We start from the raw sequence: 24113 nt of genomic DNA, 5'->3' as shown, positions 1-24113 counted from the left end.
GGCTCATTAATAATCAGAAAAATGCAAATTGTGAAGAAATAAGAAACCATTTTACACCCACTAGTTTGACAAAAATGAAGAAAGGAGACTTTTCCAAATGTTGGTATGGGAGTAGAGCAATAAGGACTCTTTTCCACACCACTGGCTGGCATGTGAACTGGAGTAACCACCTTGGAGAATAAAGTGAGCACTATTTCACCTGCTGCCTGCCAGCCGTCCTGCACTTAGGAATATACCATCTTTAATTCCTGCACCAGGAGTTCTATATATGGCTGTTCATTACAGTGTTACTCACAACAGCAAAAATCCCCAGAAAGAAGCCAAACACAAGTTCATATTTGTAAGCGAAGAAAGGTACTGACTTTATAACTGACTCCTAAATTCATTTTTCTAATTGTGCGTAACGATGAAGCCCTTGAAATGTGGCCAGAACGAAGTGAGATGTTGGAATACATAATGACTATCTAATGAAATGATAAGATTTTTGATATATTGTATCAAATACAATACACTATTAAAATCAACATCGCTTCCTTATTATTATTATTATTATTATTTTTACTTTTTAAAAGTGCCACTACTAGAAAATTTAAAATTGTATATGGGGCTTGCATTTGTTCCTCACAGTACATTCCACTGAACCCAAGGTATCTCTTGAAGCCCACACCTATTTGGATGCTTGTCCTTAGGACATCAAATTAAAGTCAACATCCCTGGGGCGCCCGGGTGGTTCAGTGGGTTAAGCCTCTGCCTTCAGCTCAGGTCATGATCTCAGGGTCCTGAGATTGAGCCCCACATCGGGCTCTCTGCTCCACAGGGAGCCTGCTTCCCCCCACCTCTGCCTGCCTCTCTGCCTACTTGTGATCTCTCTCTCTCTCTCTGTCAAATAAATAAATAAAATCTTAAAAAAAAAATAAAGTCAACATCCCTGAACATCCAAAACCCACAATCCCAACAATGGCACTTGCTTCTTTTATAGCCATCCTGGCCCAACATGTCAGTTATCTTTGAATGTTCCTTTTGTCTTACCCTCTTCAGTGACTTTTGCTCTTGTTCCAACCTCATTCTAGTTCAGCTCCTCCACTCATCTGAACTAGAGCTGTAACAGACATCCTAACTAAATTCAGCATCTTAATTAAATTCCAGCTCTAACCAAACCCTCACTAGCTAAAAAAAATTTCAACTTAATCTTTTTGGACAAATTTGACCCACAAATTCTGAAACCAATCACTGGCAAAGGACATAGAAAATTCCAGGTTTTACTTATAGGACAAATTCATCCCCTGGGGCTTAAACCACCCTACCAACTAATAACTGAACAAAATTATGGTTCTACAAACAAATAAAAAGAGGGGACTATGTAGACAACCTTCAGATAGTCATATATTTTTACTCTGTAAATTTCTTTCAATGCAATTTTTTCCAAGGGATTTACTCAATAAAAGCAAAACCCTTGTATAAATAAGTCAATGTTCAGTTGACTTCATTATCTACATTAATAAGAAACTATAAACACATAAATCTCTAACATCAAGATTAAAGCTTAATAAAATATGGCCTATTTGTATAGTTGTATATATAAGAATTGGGTAAAAACAGAATATAAGATAGTTCATATATATAAAGCTATATTGTTATTATAAATAAATTATGTGAAATATGCAGATTTGTGGAAGGCAATGGAATTATTACTATTAATAATTTACCATTAAATAATCATTAAGTTATTTTTAAAACTGTATGTACATAAAAACATTTCAAACAACTAATGAAAGTTTTATAAAGGTGGTAATTGCCTTCATTAACAAGTATAAATTATTATACACCAATTTTTTAAAAATCAATCTACATCAGTATCTTCTGATGCTGACTCACGGTTCTGTGAACTGAGAGCTACCTCTCAGTGTGTACACAGATGGCCGTCAAAGAGATCGACATCTCAGTTCCTAGAACCTGTGAATATGTTATCACATGTGACAAAAAGGATTTTGTAGATATGGTTCATGGTAAGGGTCTTGTGATGGGGAGATTATCCTGGATTACCTGGGTGGGCTCCATGTAATCACATAAATCCTTAAAACCTGAGAACTTTATCCAGCGCTGGTAAGAAAGAGGGAGTCAGAGAGATACAGCGTTGCAGGTTTTTAACATAGAGGAAGGGAGCCATGAATTGAGTTAAGGAATGGAGATAGCTTCTAGAAACTGAAAAAGGTAAGGAAGTAAGTCTCCGATTCTCCTTCAGAGGCTGGAGAAAGGAATGCAGCCCCATGAACAATTTGAGATTAAGCCAGTGAGATTCATGTCAGGCTTCTAACAGAATTGCAAGAGGAATTGATCTTGTTTTAAGCCACTAAACTGATACTAATTTGTAAGAGAACTGCTGTAGAAAACTAACACACCTACAGACTGAACTCTCAAAAGATGTGGAGAGGGGATGGGGAGGAATTTGCCTGAAAATGATTTAACCTCTCTCATAGATACAACATCTCAGTAAGCTAGTTTACTTTGCTCACTTTCTTAGGAAACTTTTTTTAAAACATAAAGTAAAAGTAAACTTAATCTTAACTCCTATTTAAATAATCTCAATTTTTAAATTTGCAATATGTAAAAATGAACCTCTGTTGTAGTAGCATCGATTAAATTTCAGTGTTTGATTAAAAGGTACAAAATCATATTTTCAAAAGTGTTCCTTTAAGAAAAGCATATCTCTACCTATTCTTTTTTCTCCCTTTTATAAGCTATTAGAAAGGTTGTATTTTGTTCTTTTAACCCCTCACCTCATCCAACAATTAAATATATTTAGCTGCCTACCATCTTCCATGAAGTCCATGAAGTGCTCTGGGCTTGGTCTAGAATCATTGAAAAAAAAACTAATTTAGGGCTATCTGGGTGGGTCAGTCGGTCAAGTGTCTGACCCTTGATTTCTGCTCAGGTCATGATCTCAGAGTCATAAGATTGAGCCCTGCATCAGGTTCCATGCTCAGCATGGAATCAGCTTGAGATTCTCTGTCTTCCTCTGCTTCTCATCCCACTTGCATGCCCTCTCTCTCTCTCTCTCTCTCATAAATAAAATCTTTTTTTGTTTGTTTTTTTACTCTTCTTAAGCTTTATTGTGTTTTATTAATTATCCCCATCTCCTATTCCCACAGTACGCTCTACCCTCAGTTACAAGAGAAACTAGTACAGATTTAAATGGATTAGATCAGTCATGTTTCTTCACCTAGGCTGTCTCCTGAGCAGAGCCCATGAATACCTTAGAAGAGAAGTAGGTATGCATGTCTACTAATTAAGTTGAAATATTGTTTGGGCTATGGGTTCCACATGTGATATTTTAATTATGCTACTAAACTGTATAATATCATGATAATAAAATAGATTGACATAACAAAAACAGACTATAAAATTCACATTTGATCATTTTGATTTTCAAACAAGCCTTTGTAAGTTACATGCAAAATTATTCCTGCTTCACATCTCTGAGCTGAAATTTCTGGTACTCACATGGCCTATTTTGCACAAATATTTTAAAGGAAAAATAAACCTGAGAAAAGCACTCAGTTATACAGAGTCTATGAAATAAAGACAGTCATGCCAAATAAAATACTTCATGTACAATGATCATTTTTTTTCCTAAAGGTCCTCACTGAGTGATCACTATGAAAATTCCAAATAAAGAGTTATCATACTGACATTTCTCTTGGTACAGATCTCCAGAGATTTATGCTTTCTTGACAATTTGTTAATTACCCTTGCAAATAAACAGTACAAAATAAAAATGTCAAAACTGAACCTCTGAATTCCCCCTGTGATATGCTATATTTCTCACTCAACGGAAAAAAAATCTTAAAAAAAACCAACAAACTCACTTAAATAACATTTTCATTTTTTTAACAAAATGAAGTATTGAAATTCTCCAACTTTTTATAATACGGAAAATTAACAAAATTGCTAATTAAAATGGGGTTTCAGTCATTTCACACACAGTCCTTCTTGATTATTTTAAAATTAGCTTTTATGGGGCTATTACTTTTAAGTTATTATTAAGCTAATATAGGTTTCATATGCCTTATATTGATTAGTTCTCCATAATTTCCCATATTTACTATGGACAGTGCAATGATTATGGTGATGCCAAGCTCTGTAAGCAATAACTGGAACCTGGGGAGAGACACTCTAGCTTTTCCCAGAAATCTTGAGGTGTGAAATATGACAATAACTAGAATTAGTGGCAGTAAGCATGACATTGTCATTTCCAAATGGCAGCAGGGATGGAAGTAAGACTCCCAATCCATCTAATCTGGAACATACATGCAAATTAGCATCCACCTGTTGATATTCCAATACTTAAGGAGCTAAAAAGTGATTACAATTTTTGCAAATATTTTTCAGACATTCAGACTTTCAGAGAAAACCTTTGACTTGAATGTGTAGATTTCTAGTAGAAATAATTTTTCCTATTAATCCAATTCAATTTCTTACACAAGGAGAAAAGGACAAACAAAAAAAACAGGGTGCTTGGACAGCACAGAGCCTACTTTTTTAGCAAATGCCTGAATACTCTGCATGATCGCTCCTTCTGACCAGCCTCTTACACTGATCTGGTGAAGGGATTGGTAGAGTAATTCTGGTTGCCCTGAGATGCCCCTCTTCTGCCAGCGTCTTCTCCAGGGCTCCACGTGACTCTCCGAGGCCTCTTGCCTCTCCCTGCTTATCAGCAGGAATAGAAAGTTCTTTTTGTACCCATGATAACCAGGAACACACTATATTTGTTCCCCCTAAATTCTTTAACCCTGCCCAGGGTCAGGGGCAACTACTTTGTCCCACTTAAAGGAAAAAAAGTGCTCTCTCTCTCTCTCTTTTCCAGTGATAATGATCTTATAAATGTGCAAAGCACTAACCAAGGAGACAGTTCTCAATATTCTGCATTTGGACTTTGTTTTACTGCAGCAGGATTTATAACTACACATTTAAGGATCTTTGGTGTTCACTTCTTAATTCAAAAATGCCTTGAGTTATAGGTCATAAATATCTTTTGAAGATGATAAATGAATAAACCCAGAAAAATTAACTTGTGGGGGAGGGAATAAAATTGCTTACTTGTTGTTAGGCTACATTTTGTAGCTTTTAGGCATTTCCAGTTTATCCCTAATGTAAATGTGTAAGAGAACTTTCTTCACAGCCAATTTTTATCTATGATGTTTTGTTTTTCATAATCCTCTGTTGTCAGGCTAAGGGAGAAGAACCTGCTCTACTGGAAATTCCCTCTATCATTTGATAAATGTACTACATTATAATACACTGAAACCAGTCAGGGCCCTTTAAACAACTTAATTACATAATTTAAAGGACTATCATGGGAAGAAGCTTCACTGTAGATTTAAGAAATAATTGCTGTCTTTCTAGTCCTGCCTACAATGCTGTTCTCCAGTTGCCAAATCATCTTAGTGTTCTATGCTCTACTGTTTCAGAAGCTATTTCTGCCTTATCTAATCTGAAAAATGAAAATAAACAGCTCATAAACATTAAAATTGTTACTAGACATCATGTTATTTCATCTTTGCTATTATGTAATTTTATAAAATTTTTCAAAACAGTGACTGCTTTCACCATGTGTGATTTTCGGCACGTCACTTACCCTCTATACTTTAATAAACTCACAAGGAAACAAAAGGGCTGGCCCAGAAGGCCTCTTACATATGTAGGTACGTACCTCTATGGTTCAGTTTTTTCTTATCTAGTTCATGGCAAAGTTGGAAAATGAATAAGGATTTAATTACAGAAAGAAAAGGTAACAGGTATAAACAAAAGACAATATTCCTCTTCAGTAAAACCCCAAATGTAGCTTTTGGAAAACAGGAGAAAGAAAAATTATAAACTTAGAAAATGGGCAAATGAATAGTACAAGGGACTAGATTCATAAAGCTTTCGGGAAGATGTTTTTAGAAGTAGCTGACTTTGGCAAACACACTGACCAAGAAACCCACCATAAATCTGACTCAGCTCTGCATGGAGGCTGGGGACGGGTTACCTAATTTTGGATCTTAAGTTCTCCCTTCTCTAGAACATGATTAATACGCGCTTACCGAATATCTTCTCCATCTAGTAATGCGGTGGCAAAAAGGAAAATGAGATGAAAATGATTAAGGTCCTCCATATACAAAGCATGTCTCTTCCCAAGCCCCAGGCTATTGCTCTATTGCGTATGTTTCCAGAAAAGAATTCCCTGACGTTCAGGGATAGACCAGTGGATACTTGAGGAATACTAGGAAATGAATGTTTTCTCTACATGTCTGCTTTCCTTAAATTTCTACCTAATTGAGTGTATTTTCTTAAAAGAAAAATCTAAACTTTCAGGATGTTTGGTAATGCAGAACCATTAATCGATCACTGCAGAGGGAACCTCCAAATGGTAAAGAAGTCTGTAGCCAGCCACCACTTTATTTAGTACATAAGAATTACCATCTCCTATCAAGTGGTATAAATTGTAAATTCTGTTTGATATGGCTCAGTAGAGTTCATTACATATGTTATGCCTACATAGCTACCTTCCTATTAGAACAGTCAAAAAATATCAGTAATTAAGTATTCAAATTCTGCCTGAAAGGGGCAGGGCAAAACATACTATATAAAAGTATTTATGAGAGGGAGGAGTCAAGATGGCGGAGAAGTAGCAGGCTGAGACTGCTTCAGCTAGCCGGAGATCAGCTAGATAGCTTATCTAAAGATTGCAAACACCTGAAAATCCATCGGCAGATCGAAGAGAAGAAGAACAGCAATTCTGGAAACAGAAAAACAACCACTTTCTGAAAGGTAGGACCGGCGGAGAAGTGAATCCAAAGCGACGGGAAGATAGACCCCGGGGGGAGGGGCCGGCTCCCGGCAAGCGGCGGAGCAATGGCGCACAAAATCAGGACTTTTAAAAGTCTGTTCCGCTGAGGGACATCGCTCCAGAGGCTAAACCGGGGCGAAGCCCACGCGGGTTCAGCGTGGCCTCAGGTCCCGCAGGATCACAGAAGGATCAGGGGTGTCTGAGTGTCGCAGAGCTTGCGGGTATTGGAACGGGAAAGCCGGCTACAGAGACAGAGCCGACAGTAAGCTCACAGCTTGGTGTTACCTTGAACCGGTCGCAGGCTCGGAGAGCTCGGAGCGCGGCCGGAGGTCGGGCAGACGGGAGTGACTGGGCGCTGTTCTCTGAGGGCGCACTGAGGAGTGCGGCCCTGGGCTCTCGGCTCCTCCGGGCCGGAGACCAGGAGGCCGCCATTTGTATTCCCGTCCTCCAGAACTCTACGGAAAGCGCTCAGGGAACAAAAGCTCCTGAAAGCAAACCCAAGCGGATTACTTACCCCGGCCCCGGGTAAGGGCGGTGTAATTCCGCCTGGGGCAAAGACACTTGAGAATCACTACAACAGGCCCCTCCCCCAGAAGATCAACAAGAAATCCAGCCGAGACCAAGTTCACCTACCAAGGAGTGCGGTTTCAATACCAAGGAGAGCAGCAGAATTCCAGAGGAGGAGAAAGCCAAGCACGGAACTCATGGCTTTTTCCCTGTGATTTTTTTTTAGTCTTGCAGTTAATTTAATTTTTTTCTTTTTCATTTTTTTTTTTTTTCCTCGCCTTCGGGTAAATTTTTTTTTTTTTAACTGTTACCTTTTTCTTTTTTAACGATTTTTTACTAGTTTATCTAATATATATATTTTTTCTTTTTTACATTTTTCTTAGGTGTTTTCCTTTTTTTTTAATTCTTTTCTTTTCTTTTTTCTTTTTTTTTTTCTTTTTTCTCTTTTTTTCTTTCTTCCTTTTTGAACCTCTTTTTATCCCCTTTCTCCCCCCTCACGATTTTGGATCTCTTCTAATTTGGTTAAAGCATTTTTTCCTGGGGTTGTTGCCACCCTTTTAGTATTTTACTTGCCCCTTCATATACTCTTATCTGGACAAAATGACAAGACGGAAAAATTCAACACAAAAAAAGAACAAGAGGCAGTACCGAAGGCTAGGGACCTAATCAATACAGACATTGGTAATATGTCAGATCTAGAGTTCAGAATGACAATTCTCAAGGTTCTAGCCGGGCTTGAAAAAGGCATGGAAGATATTAGAGAAACCCTCTCGAGAGATATAAAAGCCCTTTCTGGAGAAATAAAAGAACTAAAATCTAACCAAGTTGAAATCAAAAAAGCTATTAATGAAGTGCAATCAAAAATGGAGGCTCTCACTGCTAGGATAAATGAGGCAGAAGAAAGAATTAGTGATATAGAAGACCAAATGACAGAGAATAAAGAAGCTGAGCAAAAGAGGGACAAACAGCTACTGGACCACGAGGGGAGAATTCGAGAGATAAGTGACACCATAAGATGAAACAATATTAGAATAATTGGGATTCCAGAAGAAGAAGAAAGAGAGAGGGGAGCAGAAGGTATACTGGAGAGAATTATTGGGGAGAATTTCCCCAATATGGCAAAGGGAACGAGCATCAAAATTCAGGAGGTTCAGAGAACGCCCCTCAAAATCAATAGGAATAGGCCCACACCCCGTCACCTAATAGTAAAATTTACAAGTCTCAGTGACAAAGAGAAAATCCTGAAAGCAGCCCGGGAAAAGAAGTCTGTAACATACAATGGTAAAAATATTAGATTGGCAGCTGACTTATCCACAGAGACCTGGCAGGCCAGAAAGAGCTGGCATGATATTTTCAGAGCACTAAACGAGAAAAACATGCACCCAAGAATACTATATCCAGCTAGGCTATCATTGAAAATAGAAGGAGAGATTAAAAGCTTTCAGGACAAACAAAAACTGAAAGAATTTGCAAATACCAAACCAGCTCTACAGGAAATATTGAAAGGGGTCCTCTAAGCAAAGAGAGAGCCTACAAGTGGTAGATCAGAAAGGAACAGAGACCATATACAGTAACAGTCAACTTACAGGCAATACAATGGCACTAAATTCATATCTCTCAATAGTTTCCCTGAATGTTAATGGGCTAAATGCCCCTGTCAAAAGACACAGGGTATCAGAATGGATAAAAAAACAAAACCCATCTATATGTTGCCTCCAAGAAACTCATTTTAAGCCCGAAGACACCTCCAGATTTAAAGTGAGGGGGTGGAAAAGAATTTACCATGCTAATGGACATCAGAAGAAAGCAGGAGTGGCAATCCTTATATCAGATCAATTAGATTTTAAGCCAAAGACTATAATAAGAGATGAGGAAGGACACTATATCATACTCAAAGGGTCTGTCCAACAAGAAGATTTAACAATTTTAAATATCTATGCCCCCAACGTGGGAGCAGCCAACTATATAAACCAATTAATAACAAAATCAAAGAAACACATCAACAATAATACAATAATAGTAGGGGACTTTAACACTCCCCTCACTGAAATGGACAGATCATCCAAGCAAAAGATCAGCAAGGAAATAAAGGCCTTAAACGACACACTGGACCAGATGGACATCACAGATATATTCAGAATATTTCATCCCAAAGCAACAGAATACACATTCTTCTCTAGTGCACATGGAACATTCTCCAGAATAGATCACATCCTCGGTCCTAAATCAGGACTCAACCGGTATCAAAAGATTGGGATCATTCCCTGCATATTTTCAGACCACAATGCTCTAAAGCTAGAACTCAACCACAAAAGGAAGTTTGGAAAGAACCCAAATACATGGAGACTAAACAGCATCCTTCTAAAGAATGAATGGGTCAACCGGGAAATTAAAGAAGAATTGAAAAAAATCATGGAAACAAATGATAATGAAAATACAACGGTTCAAAATCTGTGGGACACAACAAAGGCAGTCCTGAGAGGAAAATATATAGCGGTACAAGCCTTTCTCAAGAAACAAGAAAGGTCTCAGGTACACAACCTAACCCTACACTTAAAGGAGCTGGAGAAAGAACAAGAAAGAAACCCTAAGCCCAGCAGGAGAAGAGAAATCATAAAGATCAGAGCAGAAATCAATGAAATAGAAACCAAAAAAACAATAGAACAAATCAACGAAACTAGGAGCTGGTTCTTTGAAAGAATTAATAAAATTGATAAACCCCTGGCCCGACTTATCAAAAAGAAAAGAGAAAGGACCCAAATAAATAAAATCATGAGTGAAAGAGGAGAGATCACAACTAACACCAAAGAAATACAAACTATTATAAGAACATACTATGAGCAACTCTACGCCAACAAATTTGACAATCTGGAAGAAATGGATGCATTCCTAGAAACATATAAACTACCACAACTGAACCAGGAAGAAATAGAAAGCCTGAACAGACCCATAACCAGTAAGGAGATTGAAACAGTCATTAAAAATCTCCAAACAAACAAAAGCCCAGGGCCAGACGGCTTCCCGGGGGAATTCTACCAAACATTTAAAGAAGAACTAATTCCTATTCTCCTGAAACTGTTCCAAAAAATAGAAATGGAAGGAAAACTTCCAAACTCATTTTATGAGGCCAGCATCACCTTGATCCTAAAACCAGACAAGGATCCCACCAAAAAAGAGAGCTATAGACCGATATCCTTGATGAACACAGATGCGAAAATACTCAACAAAATACTAGCCAATAGGATTCGACAGTACATTAAAAAGATTATTCACCACGACCAAGTGGGATTTATTCCAGGGCTGCAAGGTTGGTTCAACATCTGCAAATCAGTCAATGTGATACAACACATCAATAAAAGAAAGAACAAGAACCATATGATACTCTCAATAGATGCTGAAAAAGCATTTGATAAAGTACAGCATCCCTTCCTGATCAAAACTCTTCAAAGTGTAGGGATAGAGGGCACATACCTCAATATCATCAAAGCCATCTATGAAAAACCCACCGCAAATATCATTCTCAATGGAGAAAACCTGAAAGCTTTTCTGCTAAGGTCAGGAACACGGCAGGGATGTCCATTATCACCACTGCTATTCAACATAGTACTAGAGGTCCTAGCCTCAGCAATCAGACAACAAAAGGAAATTAAAGGCATCCAAATCGGCAAAGAAGAAGTCAAATTATCACTCTTCGCAGATGATATGATACTATATGTGGAAAACCCAAAAGACTCCACTCCAAAACTGCTAGAACTTATACAGGAATTCAGTAAAGTGTCAGGATATAAAATCAATGCACAGAAATCAGTTGCATTTCTCTACACCAACAGCAAGACAGAAGAAAGAGAAATTAAGGAGTCAATCCCGTTTACAATTGCACCCAAAACCATAAGATACCTAGGAATAAACCTAACCAAAGAGACACAGAATCTATACTCAGAAAACTATAAAGTACTCATGAAAGAAATTGAGGAAGACACAAAGAAATGGAAAAATGTTCCATGCTCCTGGATTGGAAGAATAAATATTGTGAAAATGTCTATGCTACCTAAAGCAATCTACACATTTAATGCAATTCCTATCAAAGTACCATCCATCTTTTTCAAAGAAATGGAACAAATAATGCTAAAATTTATATGGAACCACAAAAGACCTCGAATAGCCAAAGGGATATTGAAAAAGAAAGCCAACGTTGGTGGCATCACAATTCCGGACTTCAAGCTCTATTACAAAGCTGTCATCATCAAGACAGCATGGTACTGGCACAAAAACAGACACATAGATCAATGGAACAGAATAGAGAGCCCAGAAATAGACCCTCAACACAATGGTCAACTAATCTTCGACAAAGCAGGAAAGAATGTCCAATGGCAAAAAGACAGCCTCTTCAATAAATGGTGCTGGGAAAATTGGACAGCCACATGCAGAAAAATGAAATTGGACCATTTCCTTACACCACACACAAAAATAGACTCAAAATGGATGAAGGACCTCAATGTGCGAAAGGAATCCATCAAAATCCTTGAGGAGAACACGGGCAGCAACCTCTTTGACCTCAACCGCAGCAACATCTTCCTAGGAACAACGCAAAAGGCAAGGGAAGCAAGGGCAAAAATGAACTATTCGGATTTCATCAAGATCAAAAGCTTTTGCACAGCAAAGGAAACAGTTAACAAAATCAAAAGACAACTGACAGAATGGGAGAAGATATTTGCAAACGACATATCAGATAAAGGACTAGTTTCCAGAATCTATAAAGAACTTAGCAAACTCAACACCCAAAGAACAAATAATCCAATCAAGAAATGGGCAGAGGACATGAACAGACATTTCTGCAAAGAAGACATCCAGATGGCCAACAGACACATGAAAAAGTGCTCCATATCACTCGGCATCAGGGAAATACAAATCAAAACCACAATGAGATATCACCTCACACCAGTCAGAATGGCTAAAATAAACAAGTCAGGAAATGACAGATGCTGGCGAGGATGCGGAGAAAGGGGAACCCTCCTACACTGTTGGTGGGAATGCAAGCTGGTGCAGCCACTCTGGAAAACAGCATGGAGGTTCCTCAAAATGTTGAAAATAGAACTGCCCTATGACCCAGCAATTGCACTATTGGGTATTTACCCTAAGGATACAAACGTAGTGATCCAAAGGGGCACATGCACCCGAATGTTTATAGCAGCAATGTCCACAATAGCCAAACTATGCAAAGAACCTAGATGTCCATCAACAGATGAATGGATCAAGAAGATGTGGTATATATACACAATGGAATACTATGCAGCCATCAAAAGAAATTAAATCTTGCCATTTGCGACAACATAGATGGAACTAGAGCGTATCATGCTTAGCGAAATAAGTCAAGCAGAGAAAGACAACTATCATATGATCTCCCTGATATGAGGAAGTGGTGATGCAACATGGGGGCTTAAGTGGGTAGGAGAAGAATCAATGAAACAAGATGGGATTGGGAGGGAGACAAACCATAAGTGACTTTTAATCTCACAAAACAAACTGAGGGTTGCTGGGGGGAGGGGTTTTGGGAGAAGGGGGTGGGATTATGGACATTGGGGAGGGTATGTGCTTTGGTGAGTGCTGTGAAGTGTGTAAACCTGGTGATTCACAGACCTGTACCCCTGGGGATAGAGTATTATGCCTCCATCAGAAAGGATGAATACCCAACTTTTGTAGCAACATGGACGGGACTGGAAGAGATTATGCTGAGTGAAATAAGTCAAGCAGAGAGAGTCAACTATCATATGGTTTCACTTATTTGTGGAGCATAACAAATAGCATGGAGGACATGGGGACTTAGAGTGGAGAAGGGAGTTGGGGGAAATTGGAAGGGGAGGTGAACCATGAGAGACTATGGACTCTGAAAAACAATCTGAGGGTTTTGAAGGGACGGGGGGTGGGAGGTTGGGGTACCAGGTGGTGGGTATTATAGAGGGCACGGATTGCATGGAGCACGGGGTGTGGTGCAAAAATAATGAATACTGTTATGCTGGAAATAAAAATAAAAAATAAAAAATAAAAAAACAACTACTCTACAGATAGAGAATTTAAAAAAAAAAAGTATTTATTCCTTGAATTATAGAAAATAAATGAGCTTTGTGACATACATGTCAGAAGGGTGAACTGTATTACATTTTACACCTTTATATCTCCGGAGTCAAGCGAAAGTCCAGAAAATATGCCTTTATCAACATTTAAAGAACATTCATCCTTGCAAATATTTAAATTTAAGATAGTTTTCTTTTTTCTGCCAAAACACAGTTTCATTTAAACCCAACATGCTGAATCCTGTCACCGACTCAGAGATCCACAGTGTTAGTGACAATGACGGTGTTGTATGCTGACAGATGGTAGCTATACTTGTAGTGAGTACAGCATCTCGTATAAACTTGTCCAATCACTATGCTGTACACCTGAAACTAATGTAACATTGTATGTCAACTATACTCAAAAAACATTTTTTTAAAGAGTAGCTAAATGATTAAAGAAGCAATCGGAGATGTGGGCTGTTTTGTGTACAGATATTCACCTCAAAAGAAAATTAGGAAAACTGTAAAGGCCAACAGTAAGGCACAGAGGACAGTTTAAATTATGGGACAACCACTGATTTGCATAATATATATGTATTTCAATGGTGCCATTTAAAATGACATTTTTGAAAAATATTTAATAACATGAAGAAATATTCAGGATGTTGAGAGTAAAAAATAAAAAAGTTTATTACATAGAATCATCCAATTTTAAAAAACATCTCCAGGTGGGAATTAGGGTAATTTTTATTTTCTTCTCTATTTTTCTTTGTTTTCCAAATTCTCCACAAGAAATGTGTTTTGACACACTTGCAAGAGAAGCATTACATGCAGGGTAGCTGGAAGTTTCAATGTAAACAATAAACATATGAAATAGTTGATTGGCGAAATATTATTGTCACAATCCACCCTGGAACCATTATATGGTCATGTCTGGTTGGATTCTTAGGTAGTCGATGTTTCCTAATTTAACAATCAATAGGCAAACAGTCTGACACTCTATAACTGATCAAAACATTTAACTTAATCATCAGTTCGTTATGGCTTATTAAAGGGAATGTGATGTTTGGCGGCCAATTACTGGCTTCTGTGGTTCATGGATAGCACAGTCACCACATGCCAAGGAATCCCTTCCTGCGCCACAGCCTGTGAGCAGTGCAGACTGACTGTGGTTCTAACCCGATGCGATAAATTCTTATTTAACCTGATCTCATGTCAAAATGACACTCTCTTCTGGAGCTATGCTATGGGAGGACTGGATCTCATAGGAGGATCTACATAGGCACATCTTGTACTTGGGATGAACACCAGGGATTATGGGCAGGTTGGGGTCTCTCTCTATTCATGGTCCCCAATCTTCCAACCTTGTCTCGTTCCCTAGTCACCTCTCTCTCTCTCTTCCATTCACCACAGTTGCTATCTCACCCATTCTCCACTGTCCTTCACCTCACAAACTACTTAGAAGCTTCTCACCTTCTCACCACCAAGTTTAGCATCTGTTCCTCCTTGCCTCTTGTTCAAACAGAAGAGGTGTCCCATCTACCTAAGACTCTATCTGTGCCCTGGATCTCATCCATCATGAATGTCAAAGGACTTATTTGTTTTCAGTTATCTCGTTCTTTTAACTTTAACTTTGGCTCTTCCCAAGTATCATAATAACATATCTAAATTTCTCCTACCTTGAGAAAATAAAACCTTCTGCAGAAATCTCACCTCCCTACCTATAAAGCTCCACAAGTTATAGCTGAATTCTCAAAAGAGTTGTCTACTTCCTTATCTTCGCATTTATTCTTAAACCTACTAACGTGTGGCCTGAGTGCCCACAGATCCTTAAGAAGCACTGTTCCCAAGGCCACCAACAAGGTTTCAAAATCCACTACACACTTACAAGCCTTTCTAGAAACATTCTCTTCCCTAAGAACCAGGTTGCCAAAGGTACAGCTTGCTATTTCCCAAATATTCCCAAATATTCAATGTGCCATTTTGACTTCAGTTTCTTACTAATTTCTCTGCTACCTTTCTGGATGATCCTTTGCAGTCTTTTTATGGATCCTGTTTCTCTACCCATCCTGAAAATGTTGGCATTTTGGGGTCCTATCTTAAATAACGGAAGGTTGCCTCCCCTTCTTTCTCTGCATAAACTCAGTAGGTGACCTCTTCTACCCCAATGACTTCAAAATCCATCTTTGCACTATAGGCTATACCTCTTCTCTGAGCTCCAGACTGATTAAACTGGCTACTTATAGCAGAGTTCTGCCTAGATGTCTCACATCAAATTCAATAGTCTCAAAACTGACATTATCTTCCTCAAAGTTGCTTCTCTACCAATCTTCCCAATTTCAGTGAACCCAGCTCTCTAAAACAGAAGCCTAAGATTTATCCTTGATTCATCTCGATTCATTTCTCTTGTGCGCGCACATTTCTCTCCCCATTCTGCCTCATTATCCATAGTCCTCATGTCTAATCAATCACAAAGTCTCTCTCCCATTAACTAATACATTTTTAAATCTATAATTTCTCTCAACTCCATTCCCATGGACCCTAAACCCAGACCACCACCATCTCTTGTCTGAACTACCACAATAGTCCACTACATGATTTTTTGACCCTCCATTCTGATCCCCTCCATGCTGCCTAAAAAGGATGCTCCTAAAATAGAAATTTTACTGTGTTATTCCATTTTGAAAAGTTCAACAGCTTCTCATTGCCCTGAGTGAAACCTTTAAATGAGCGTTCAAGAATCATCACCCTGCTGAGCTCACTAGCCTAAATTCTCAGCACTCTTTACCCTCAAATCTATATTCCAATCACCTTGAACTTCTCTGAGTTCTTTACAAGTTCATCTTGCTTCTAAACTTCTACAAATGTGGACCCCTAAGTCTTATTATAACTGTTATTCCCTTCTCTACTTGACTAATTCCAACTTATTTTTTGTGTTGACTTGAATTGACTTGAAATGTCAATTTATCTGGTGTTTCCCTTGCCAAAAACCTAGTGGGTAAGTTTTAATATAGACTCCCCAAATTCTTTATTTCCTTTATCATCCCTTATCCTTTTACATTGTTGCTGCTTTTAATGTCAGTTTCTCTTCATAGATCAACATTGTTAGAAAACTAGGGACTATTTTGGTCCTTTCAGGTGTATCTGAGGAAGCACCTAGCACAGAATATATTACATTGTAAATTTATAAATATTTTTGAATTAACGAATGAATGGTACAAAGAGTACCCCCTCCCATTTGGGGGTACCAGATTCTAGAATTTTTATCTAATGTACAAATGAAATATTTATCCCTATTCAGGTCTTTTTGTTGTTGTTGTTGTTTCTGTTATAATTAGCCAGGATAACAGCTTCAATTAAGGGACTAATGGACTTCAAGTACATCTATTATCACTCTAAGAAGGGAAGAATTTTTGTGTATTTAATAACAATTTTTCTTGAAATATACCTCAAAACAAAAATAAGACATGCATATTATCACAGTCTTTAATAAAGCTATTTGTTATCAGTTTATAGTAAGTCAAATTTCTGTTATTATAAAAAGTGTTACATAGGATTCCAGTGCTCCTTCCTTAGAGAATTCTTGCCCATGAATATGAGACTGTACCTTATATGTATATTATAATACATATTTAAAATACCCTTCAAAGTCTAACAGATAACACATCAATAAAAATTTAATTTTTTTAAAATAGTAGTTTAATTTACTTGTAAAATTCTCTGCCAATGTTAGGCTTCTAGTCAGCATCAGCACAGGAACTTTCTAACATTACATTTAATTCGTTTTCTTTTTCCCCAATACCAAACACACCCTCATAAAATTTACGAGCTTTCTTTATAGTTAACCCTTGCGGTGTTGACTGTAAACAGGGCTTAAGTAAATATGCAGTGCCAGATCCACAACGGAAGGGGCTTAATGTTTTGGCATCACTTTTTCTTTGACATTAAAAAGAACATTCTGTGATTTCCCAGTCATGACAGGATGGTCTGTCTCCAATGCCTAAACCTTTCTAAAGAGAACTGTGTTAACGGAGTTTAACCTGCATTTTTCCTGCTTGTGTGAAAAAAGCTGCAACCAACATTCCTGCTGACCCTTTTTCCTTCTGGGTCTGCCAAGAATCAGCATTGCAAACATCGATTTCCTTATCCCACTGAGCTCACTGCTCTGCTTCATTAACAGGTATGAAGGCATATAGCAAATGGTAAAAGACTCAGACTTACTGACTATATAACTGCTATATAAATATTGTTACTATTTGTTATTCTTTTTCAGACTTAAGTATTAAAAGGAAGCATAAAAGACACCCCTCACTGTTGCCTCCCAAGTACATGGATTCCAATTAGGAAGAATGTGGCCATGACGCCACAGAATGGCAACTTGTTATGCCCATGGAGAGACACAGTTCCCTCTTTAACTCCATTACTCCTCGAGATTTCTGTAGCTGTCTCATAATACATCTTCACGATCACACCTTCCTTTCAGGCACCACATATATGGCAGGTAAAAACTATCAAGTGCCTGTGTTATTTACTTATAAATGATAAATTTTATTTTTCAAATTGTTCTTCTGAAAAGATTGTGCTTTTTGTTTTCAGAAAGTCAGACTTTATAAAATCACTTAAAGTACAGTTAGCACTTACAATTTTGTACCAGGTTTGAGGAAAGTTTAAAGAAGACTGAACTCACAATTACATGGGATATAGGAAAATGGAAACTTGTAACCTGTTCCTCTTCTATGGTTTGTCCCCTTAGGCTGCTTTTATCTCATCTGTTGGCTTAGTTGGATTTATACCATTTGGTCCAAGAGCACAGTAACTAATGGGAACCAGAAGAAAGCAAACATGAGAAAGAAACCAATTTTTCACATGACTCAGAAGCCAAACTCCTCTGAAGACTATAGGTTCCTAAGAGAAGATAACCAAATCCCAACAACGGAACCCATTGGCTTCCTCTCTCCTTAACATGTGAGTTCCATGAAGGCATTTTACTGCACTATTTAGCTTCCTAGGGAAGATCTTAAGCAAGTAATTATAAAACTATTCCTCTTACTATCTGATTTCATTTTAAAACCTGTATTTGATGTAAGTATTTTCATAAATGCTTTTGCAGGAATTGGTGAATAGATCTTATCGGCATTTTCAGCTCCCTACCCCATTGGACCAGAGCAGTTCTGTTTTTGTCTGTTTCTCTACAGAGACTTTTTGAAATAGTTTCTCCAGTTGAAACAATTGGAAAGTCAATGGCCTAATGCAGCTCTATCCAAAAGAAATACAATTCAAGCCACAAATGAGAGCCACAAATAAGATTTATAGTAACTGCATTTAAAAGAAGCAAAGAAACATGTAGAATCGATGTTAGTAATATATTTTAATTTACCAAATAGATCTGAAATGCTATTTTGATATATAATCAATATAAAAATTATTAAGATATCATACTTTTTTGTACATACTGTTCAAAATCTGATGTATATTTTACACTCTCAATTTGGAGTTGCCACATTTCAAGTGTCCAGTTACCACATGTGGCTAGTGGTTACCACAATGGATAATGCAGGTCTAGGGCTTTAGTGCACGTGCATGTGTGAGCTGGGAGGGAGAGGCAGAGGGAGAAAGAGAGAGAATATCTTTTTTTTTTTTCTTTTCAGCATAACAGTATTCATTGTTTTTGCACCACACCCAGTGCTCCATGCAATCCGTGCCCTCCATAATACCCACCACCTGACTCCCCCAACCTCCCACCCCCCGCCCCTTCAAAACCCTCAGGCTGTTTTTCAGAGCCCAGAGTCTCTCATGGTTCATCTCCCCTTCCAATTTCCCTCAACTCCCTTCTCCTCTCCATCTCCTCATGTCCTCTGTGTTATTTGTTATGCTCCGCAAGTAAGTGAAACCATTTGATAATTGACTCAGAGACAGAATATCTTAAGCAGACTCCACACTTAGCATGGAACCAATGCAGGGCTCAGTCTCACAACACTAAGATCACAACTTGAGTTGAAATCAAGAATTGGACACTTAACTGAATGAGCCACCCAGGTCCCCTCAGGGCTTTATACTTTTTGAGGGCCTTTCACATATATTCTTTCAATTAAACTGCACTGATCTCATCACTGTAGTGTCTACTATTGGCTGCCTATCCAACATCCATTCTTCCATCTCCCCTTATCATCAGTACATGTATTTTTATCAGAGTCTAGGTACTCCAGAGCTGACCTCATCGCTATATACTAGAATGTGTCTGGATCTGGGTTGATGATGGGATCCCCTACTACGCAATGAGATACAAGAGCAAGTGCCCTGAGGGTATCTGGGGGAAAGTTTCTACATTTTTAGGAGTGAGCCATAGAAAAACACAGCTTCTTACTCCTGTTAGAAGTGAATTAGAAACCATGTACACTAGTCCCCAAAAGTAAACAGGGGATACATTCCAAGACACTCAGTGAATACCTGAACCCACAGATAATACGAGACCCATATGTACTATGTTTTCCCCTATTTATACATACCTATGATAGTTGAATTTATAAGTTAGGCACAGTAGGAAATTAATAATAACTAATAATAAAATATAATAATTTTAATAACATACTATAATAAAATTTATGTCACTGTGGTCTCTCTGTCTCACAATACTTTACTGTACTGTACTCTCCCTTCTTCTTGTGATGATGTGAGATGATGAAATGAAGACATGTCATATGATGACATGAAGTGAGGTCAGTGATGTAAACATTGTGACATAGCGTTAGGCTACTACTGACCTCCTGACAATACATCAGAAGGAGGATCATCCACTTCTAGAACTTCTAGACCATGGTTGACTGAAACCATGAAAAGTGAATCTGGATCGAAGCGGGGAGTAAGGGGAGGAAAGATGCTGTACTACCGATCTTTCTAAAACCTGAGAGGAACAAGCCATCACCAGGATGAGGCCAATACTGCAGACTGCAAAAAAAAAAAAAAAAAAAAAAACAAAACAAAAAAAAAACCAGGACAAGTCTTGGTCCTTGATAACAATGCTAAATTCTGGATTAACCAACTCTGAAGGCTGCCCTCACTCTGGATTTGCAGTCAGGTTTCACTATTCTGAAGGCAATATATCATTTCTCATAACAACTGAAGGCAAAATAATCGTACTAAAAAAACCTTTGAGCAACTTTTGAAGTATTGTTTTTTCCTTTGTTATTTTTACTGTTTCCCCATTGTTGCTAAAATTCCTCATTGTTTCGTTGTTATCCCCAGGGCACCTTCCTAAACATCCTTTTTTGTTTTCCCTGCTTTGGACACCAGACATTAGAGTAGCGGTTTCTAATGCTTCCACCCGCTGCTTCTAATTAACTTCTCTCTTCCATTACAAAAACAATGTTATGTCTCCCATTCTTGTCTATCCTGAAGGTAGTTTTTAATCTTTCTAAGGCTTGTTATTACTAACAACAGGGAAAAATAAAAGTAACACATAACAGAAAAGGTATGTTTTCTAAAATGCTCACAAGTTGTACTGCATAAATAGTACACAATACTCTAATTAGACACAGCTGTCTTGGTAGCTCTGGCATCAGAAATACTTGGGTTTGATTTGCTCAACACAATTTGCAAACTCTGGACCTTAAAGCAAGTTGCTTCCCCCATCAAGTGAATAAGTAAAGTAAAATAAAATAAAGAGATAGATACCATACGCCTTGAAGGATTTATGAGAAGATTAAATCCATGTAATTTATGTAAAACTTTAAGGGCCGGGATTTATACATTGATATTCTGATTCCAAATCTAGTGTCTTTTTCACTTCATTACAACTTCATTTTTTTCCATTTGTCCCACAATCACTTATTGAGTGGTTGCTATGGGCCAGGAAAATGTATAAATTAGTAAGGTAAAGTCTCTGTTCTTAAGCACTTTACAGTGTACAGTGAATAAGACAAATAAATGAATATTAACAAGAGGGAGACCGTACAATTTGGTCATTTATCACATAGACTATAACAGCAGGCAAAACGGGATTTGAAAGTCAGCTCTGCTTTTTGTTGGCCATGTATCTGGGACAGTGACTTAACATCTCAAAACTGCTTTCCTCCTCTGAAAAAGGAGATAGCCGTATCTTTTCAATGTTGTTGACAGAATGTAATGAGATGATGTCTGTGAAATGCTTAGTACTGTGCCTCCTATAAAGTAAGCATTTGTCTACTGTGGACAATAGTCTTCATTGCCATAATAAATATTATGACAACTGTAAATACAACTGTGCATAATGAAGTGATCAAGGTATACACAGACACTATGGAGTAGAGGGTAAGGCATTGAAATCTGTCTCCAGGATCAGGGAAGTTTTGCCCCCTAAAATAGCAGATACTTCTGGAGAGTTCTGAGAGACAGAGTTCCTACTGCTGAGTGGGAAATTGTGTGAATCATCCTAGGAACTGCAGATTGACCTTGATGACTTAAGTTAAGGATGCTGGGGGTGGGGGGTAGAAAATGAATAGTAGGTGAGACCAAACTCAGGAGATCCTAAGGATTAAACTAAGGAATCTGAAGCCTTTTAATCTGGGAGAGAGGATGCTGGATAGTACTATGCCTGAATTCCTTGTGAGCGAGTCCCTGTGAGCACACTGAAGTTCGTTTGCCGGGACTCTTTCTCTTTTCCACAATTATAAGGCAAAAAAAGATGAAAGCAGGTTTGCAAGACTCCCAATTGCACTATATCATGCTGCAAGTTTTAAAACTTGTCAAAACAAATTTTCTGAGTTTGACTGTAGTCAAACACTTTCCCACTAAGCAAAGAGAACTCAATAAACAGTTTTATTTGTTTTATAAATAGTTCGGTGAAAAGAATAATATTTGTGAATTGTACTTGCTGGAAAATGTTTGCCTAGTAAAACTATCACTGCATGAGTGTTCTAAGCCTGAAAAGACAGACCACTGGCTGAAACTGATGTCACACCTTTACAGAAACCCCTCCCATGTTGTAGGTACCGTGGTGAATAGAACCTTTGGAGAGTCTATTGCAGGACAAGTGAAAATTCTCACCTTCTACAGGGATTTGCAGAGTATTTTCCCAAAACCCAAGTTGCTAAGAAGGCCAGTCAATTAATGGATCAATAAGATTCTGCAGGAAATCGTTAATCCCTGTGATTATCTGACCCAGCCAACTTGTGTGATTTTTTTTTTTTACTGTTCTCCTTCATTCTGTTCTTTTTTTGTGCAATTTCAATGAAGTATTAGGACAGTGTTTTAGTAAACCAATAAAAGTAGAGACAACTAATATGAAACAAAACATTATAGCACAAAAAGCCTCATTTCTACCAATTTCTAGGGGTATAATTGGGGAAAATTGTATAATCCTTGGAATCTTAGAATGTGCAACCGAAAAACAGGAAAGAAGAACACCACACTGATAAACTGTTGTGAAGATTCAATTAAATAATATCTTTTTTTTTTAATTTTTATTTTTTTTTCTTTATTTCCAGCATAACAGTATTCATTATTTTTGCAGCACACCCCGTGCTCCATGCAATCCGTGCCCTCTATAATACCCACCACCTGGTACCCCAACCTCCCACCCCCCGTCCCTTCAAAACCCTCAGATTGTTTTTCAGAGTCCATAGTCTCTCATGGTTCACCTCCCCTTCCAATTTCCCCCAACTCCCTTCTCCACTCTAAGTCCCCATGTCCTCCATGCTATTTGTTATGCTCCACAAATAAGTGAAACCATATGATAATTGACTCTCTCTGCTTGACTTATTTCACTCAGCATAATCTCTTCCAGTCCCGTCCATGTTGCTACAAAAGTTGGGTATTCATCCTTTCTGATGGAGGCATAATACTCTATCCCCAGGGGTACAGGTCTGTGAATAATATCTTAACAGTAATTCTCAAGTACTGGCACACAGCAGGCATTCAGGAACTATGTCTTTTTGTTTTGTGCATCTCTTCGGCTTCTTGTCCTTCGGTCTTCTTTCCACTCCAGCCCATTAAGTGACAGGCACACACACATATGGAGGCACACACACATATGGAGGCACACAAGGGCTTAAAAGATACATTGTTACTGTCACAGTGTTTCTAAAAATGAATTTGATGGTAACAATGAATCCATACCTGTTCCTCTTCTTAATGCCTCAAGTCTGAAGAAGTTTTTCTGCATATTCTGAGAGAGAAATTCCAGCACTTAACTACACACTATCACCTCCTACCTTGAAAACAAGATGTCGCAGGGGCCTGATTCTTCTTCTGGTGACCTCTTGAGATAGCCAGGGGGTAAAAGCCCTAAGCTAAAGCAGCTAGGTTTGCACCCAAGACTCTGAGTTTGAGAGAGTGACATAAACAAGGGAGCTCTGGGATGGCGCCTCCCAGCCGCATGCAGCGAACTGTCTTGCAGCATGACCTTGGCAATGTGGTCTGATGCTCAGAATCCAGAATAGCCTAGGGACCCTGCCTATCTTCCAGACGTGGTCTGACAGCTTCTTATGGACCCCATGACCCCTGGATATCCTTTTGATATATGTCCCATGTGCTTGGAGTCAGAATCTGTTGTTTGTGATCAAGAATCCGGTTTAGGGAAGAGACTAGAACTCTGAAGTCAGAAGATTTTTCCAGGCTTCCTGAACCTGATTTATAGCATAATTTAATTAGAAATAGATGCTACAGGGGAAAAAATTCAAAATGTACCCTAATGTCTTTTATAGAACAAAAGCTAACATTTAGAAATTTACTTCTGGATCCAGGCAAAT

At 38.2% G+C, this 24113-nt stretch overlaps 1 protein-coding gene across 4 annotated transcripts in view; it reads right to left on the bottom strand.

The window, feature by feature from the left end:
• Positions 1-24113, bottom strand: part of PTGER3 (prostaglandin E receptor 3) — a 198924-nt gene that overhangs the window by 161075 nt on the left and 13736 nt on the right. The window lies entirely within an intron of this gene.

This window comes from Mustela erminea, chromosome 10 (assembly GCF_009829155.1).
Source record: "Mustela erminea isolate mMusErm1 chromosome 10, mMusErm1.Pri, whole genome shotgun sequence".
Lineage (NCBI taxonomy): Eukaryota > Metazoa > Chordata > Mammalia > Carnivora > Mustelidae > Mustela > Mustela erminea.
The sequence above is the reverse complement of the archived record's forward strand: the minus strand, read 5'-3'. Positions and strand labels throughout refer to the sequence as shown.